Genomic DNA, 5,740 nt, shown 5'->3' with positions numbered 1-5,740 from the left:
AATAATTAAGTGAGATAAAATATACAAGCTTCTAATCACTGAAGTGAATAATGCCTTTAAGAACCCATTACTACTAATAATATACTGTCAAAATTAAGAATTCATTTCAACTGAAAGGAAAATGAGTAAGACAGTATTTCCCAGAGCCTAGTTACTGCAGAATTTTTGGAACACAATTATTTGTAAAATCTCAACTTTCAAAAGCATTCTTGAAATTTCAAATCAATTCTAAACAGAGGAATTTTATTTTAAAGAAATTACCTCATTTAACATTATAAATAAATTAAATGGTCCACTTGAATTAAAAATAATAATAATCTCTTTTAAGAAAAAGCCACATAATGCTGACTAACTTCATAAAATCTTAATTCAGAAACCAATAGTGTTTCATGATGTTATCTTAAAATTAATTTTTTCAATTTTCTCCTGTGTTTTCATTGTATATGTATACATAATGAACTAAAAGTATGAGGTTAGGTACTTTCCAAATTCTCTAGTTGGAAAAAATTTAAATGAGGTATACCTAAGGAAATACAAAATCTATTGATGTATAACTGAATAAAACTTCATGAAGTATTATTGCTTTTCTAACATTTCTGTGAAATTCCACATTTCCAGTCCCTTTTGCTTCTCTACCAACATTATTATTAATGGATTAGAGTTTCTTTTTTCATTTTCAAAACCACATAGATATTAGTGCTAGTATTTTTGAAGTTATTGTGACCTGATAGTCTCTTTTTCCTTTGGTTTGCGCATATATATATATATATATATATATATATGTATATATATATATATTTATATATTTATATGAATTTTAATACTGAAAATTGATCCTGTCCAATATTATTGAAAGTAATTAATGTACTCAATTCATATTTCCATGGAAAGAATAACAAAAATAACTATGAAAATAGTAAAAAGAGAATTTAGTAAAAACAAGTCTAGTCACTCAGTGAGTTCTCCTTAGGAGTCAGCTAAATCCAAATGAAGAAAATTCCTAAAAAGAATCCTTGTGGCATGATCTAGACCCTGCAGTGAGAATACCGACATAAGAATATGTTTTTGTTTATTTACTTAGGTATTTAAGTCTTTTGCGCATATTTTGATCATATTCTTTGTCTTCCCCCAATCATTCTAGATCCTCTCTATATCCCTATCCATTCAACTTCATATAGAGAGTATTTTTGATACAATTTGAAATTTGAAGCTGAGCTGGATATTACACACACCCTTCCCTATCTTTCACTCACCAAAATTCTAAACAACTCTTCAAATTTTGAATGTGTAGAGAATGAAGACAATGTGATCAATCAAATATGTTTGGAGATGTCCCCTGTAATTTTTCTAATGACTTCTATTTAATGAGGTTCAATTGAGGAAATAAAATTAATAAATGTAGGGAAGCTGAGAATAAAAAAATTTCCTTTCAAAGTTAGTATATCATGGAGAAAAATGATCATCCAGGCCATCATGAAATATTACTAATTATTCAAACACACAAATCAAAGCTGAATTACAATTATTCAGTCTTCCAAATGTGTCTCTCAAAAGAGCATCCTTTAAGCTTTCAACTCTACGACATCCTTCATCACAGTTTTCTCCCCAAGAGTATTATATATATGTTGCCCATACTTTACCTAGTTTATTTAGGTCATTGTTGTCATTTATTTTACTTTAGAGACTTGGGAAGGTCACAATTTGAGGAGATGCTCAAAATGGAACCCCTAAGATGAATTATAATCATGATACTGAACGAATATTAACATTCTCAATTTTTTATTTTGAATTGTTCAAAGAATTCACCTCAGATTCTTTAGAAGGCAAGTAAGAAGTAAATTAGATGAAATGGGTGGAAGAAAATGAGATGTTAATAACCTAACCCTGGGCTAGAGAGATGACTCAGCAGTTTAGAGCACTTGCTGCTCTTCCAGAGACCATGAATTCAATTCCCAGCAGTCATATAGCACCTCACAACCATCTATAATGGGATCTAATACCCGCTTTGAAATGCAGGCATACATGCAAACAGAACACTTAAATACATGCATGCATATGTTCAAACATACACAAATAGATCTTTAAAAAATAAATAAATAATTTAACACATTTAACATTTGAAATTTAAAGAGATGGATTGACAGTTTAGAAATAATCTTTATTCTCAAGTAAAATACATCCTTAAAACATTATAATGGTTTGGGAATCTACAAATTTTTAAAATTTATATCACAGCCATTTAGGTGACAAATGAATATAAACCACTGAGTTCTCATAAATGTTTTCACATAGAAATACATTAAAACAGTTGTAGAGCTAAATATTTGATCACCTACTTGAAACAAGTCATGCTGTGGTTTCCTTAAGCCTGGTTTTCAGACCTTTGAAGACTGGTACAGAAATGTTGATGGGGAAGGAGACTGGCATTTAGAGACACCCACTAAGACATTTATTTACAGTCCTTCACATATTCCTTCACAGCTCTAACCCATAAAGGGAAAATGAATAATTACATTCTACCCATAAAATGTTAAAATCAAAGTACATATAAGAAGAAAAGTAGATACAACTTTAAAAGAAACTAAAATACATAGATGGATTTTTCATTTCCAAAATGCTACTAATCTAATAATGTGCATTTACTTATTTTTAATTCTAAAAGTACATTTATTCATCAACAATGATACATTCCAGGATTATGGCATACAGTGGCAAGTGTGAGTTTCTTAGTCTTTTCTAATGTCAGCATGTGACTCATAGTTTTAGGGAGAGTAAATCATAAATAAATCAGAAATTTCAGTATTAAGATTATTTTAAATATACTCAAACAGTGTTCACACTCTGTGATTTAAATAATTAAAATTTATGTGTAAAGACTAAAACACACTGTTTAGTAGGACTCACCAAGAGCTCCAGAATACGGGGAATCAAACAATAAAAACCATTATGCAAAAGTCAGCTCTTCCAGTGACATAATAGACCTTAAAGACTCACACGTGGACAGTGTCTAAATAAGGACTTATTTCACATTTAAAATATGCTATTCCGCAAGAGTTCATTCAAAAGACTTACATGAAGTATGCCGTATATATGGAGTGACTTGTAATTATCTTATGTGTAGTGCCATTTTATAGAGTCCTTAGTATGTGGCTACAGCTAGAGATTGCAATCAGATTTTGACTATTTCATGATACAACCTAGAGGTTTAATGAATTAAATATCATTTTTATGAAAATTAGACTTAGATAATTCACTAAAATAATACTACTAAAGTAAGTCAAATTTAACAGTTTATTTAAATATATAAGCATATTATAGATTTCCTTATATATATTTCATTTGATAATTTTTCAACCTCAAAAATTTAGAACTTGTGCTTACGCATATCTCATAAAGTAAATAATTGAGAAAACTCACTTTATAATGCAAAGATAAAATCCTAAGTAATACACAGGCTACACAGTATAGTATGAAGAAGACAATGGGGTCAACAAGTGATTAAATAAAAGTCAGTATTAACTGGGTAAACCCTTCCTTTAAGGTAAAATTGTACTAAACACAAAACACATTAAATTCGCTTTGAAAATAAAAACTTGTCCTTTTGTAAATGCACCAAGTAATGTGGACGGTGATGAAAATGGTAGCATAGTCTAAGAGGAAGTATATTCATTTGTGCAAATGAATACAAGGTTTTATGTATGTGAACAGAAAATATTGCTTCTAAAGCCAGAGAAATAAAGAGAGGAGTGAAAACAAAAACAGTGATTTGGGTGTCATTGCAATGTGCTACACATAGTCACAATCATTAAGGTGTATATATAATTTTCGAATGTTTCACATATATCAGCACTTCTAACTCAGAGTTGTCTATTGAAGAAACTGGGTATTTATAAGAAGATGAAGTGGAGCAATGAGGGTTAACTGTTTTTCAGACTAGTAAGTGGTTCAGATTCAATACAAGGTAACCTTAACCTTTCCTGGATGGATTTCAGCTGCAAGATCATCCCAAAAACCTCTTTCTGATATCATTGATTGGACATATATCTTAGAATGAGGCCACCAGATTACGTATTAAATCTAGAGGTCTTACTTGTGGACCTCTATTCTCTTCTCATATTAGTTGTACTAAGACAGCATTACTACTAAAATTTTTTAGAGTACTTTTCTTTCCACATCCTCAACAGAGTATTTTGTTTTTGTTTTTGTTTTTTTGTTTATTTTTGGGTTTGGGGGGGGCATTTTTCGAGACAGGGTTTCTCTGTAGCTTTTGGTTCCTTTCCTGGAACTAGCTCTTCTAGACTAGGCTGGTAGAGTATTTGTCATAATTTCCATTCTCACTGAGATGACAGTCTATTGCATTATAGTTTGAAACAAAACTGCTTTTCAAACTATCTTGAAGATGAGTTTTTCTCTGATCAAAAAAATTTAAGAATCATTAGTATTGAATAGTTTTACATAGATCTTTTTTCTTTTCTGTTTTTTTTTTTTTTGTTGTTGTTGTTGTTGTTTTTCAAGACAGGGTTATTCTTTAGCTTTGGAGCCTGTCCTGAAACTAGCTTTTTTAGACCAGGAAAAGATCTGCCTGCCTCCACCTGCTGAGTGCTGGGATTAAAGGCTTGCACCACCACTACTGCCCGGCTCTTAAATTGCTCTTACAGGTGGAAACAGCATACTAATTCAACAATAAGACAGCCCCTTGTTTTGAATGAACCGCAAGAGTTTACTAATCCTCAATTCTTGATATTTTTTTCTGGTTTTGCCTTTATAGTTGGCAGAAAACAAAAAAAGAAGTAACTGGAGAATGAGAAACCATACAGAAACTACACAGTTTATTCTTCTGGGGTTATCAGATGACCCTAAGATCCAGGTTGTGATCTTCGTCTTTCTCTTCATCACCTACACACTCAGCATCACAGGGAACTTGACCATCATCACGCTCACCCTGGTGGATTCCCAGCTCCAGACACCCATGTATTTCTTCCTCAGGAATTTCTCTATATTGTAAGTGTCCTTCACAACCGTCACTATACCCAAGTTCTTGGGCAGCATAATCTCAGGAGATAAAACCATTTCCTTCGACAACTGCATGGTTCAGTTATTTTTTTTCATCCTTTTGGGAGTCACTGAATTTTACCTTCTGGCTGCCATGTCCTATGATCGTTATGTTGCCATCTGCAAGCCCCTGCATTACCTGACCATCATGAGTCAGAAAGTCTGCACAATGCTTGTCTTTGTCTGCTGGCTGGTCTCTTTCCTAATCATCTTTCCTTTACTCCTGTTTGTCATACAGCTTGATTACTGCGGGTCCAATATCATTGATCACTATACTTGTGATTATTTCCCTCTGCTACAACTTTCCTGTTCAGATACAAAATTCCTGGAGAAGATAGGGTTTTCCTGTGCAGTTTTTACCCTAATGTTCACCTTAACGTTAATATTTCTGTCCTACACATATATCATCAGAACCATTGTGAAGATTCCTTCTGCTAGTCAGAGGACCAAGGCCTTTTCCACATGTTCTTCCCACATGATTGTCATCTCCATCTCTTATGGAAGCTGCATTTTTATGTACATTAAGCCCTCGGCATCAGATAGAGCATCGTTGACCAAGGGAGTTGCTGTGTTAAATACCTCAGTAGCCCCCATGCTAAACCCCTTCATTTATAGCCTGAGGAATCATCAAGTCAAGCAAGCCTTTATGAACATGGCAAAGAAGATGGTGTTTTTCACAAGTACATGA

General features: G+C 32.6%; 1 pseudogene; it reads left to right on the top strand.

Moving 5' to 3' along the window:
* Window positions 1-4,801: 4,801 nt before the first annotated feature.
* On the top strand, window positions 4,802-5,740 carry LOC142838659 (olfactory receptor 6C1-like; annotated as a pseudogene).

Source organism: Microtus pennsylvanicus, chromosome 20 (genome assembly GCF_037038515.1).
Source record: "Microtus pennsylvanicus isolate mMicPen1 chromosome 20, mMicPen1.hap1, whole genome shotgun sequence".
In the NCBI taxonomy this organism is placed as follows: domain Eukaryota; kingdom Metazoa; phylum Chordata; class Mammalia; order Rodentia; family Cricetidae; genus Microtus; species Microtus pennsylvanicus.
The sequence above is the reverse complement of the archived record's forward strand: the minus strand, read 5'-3'. Positions and strand labels throughout refer to the sequence as shown.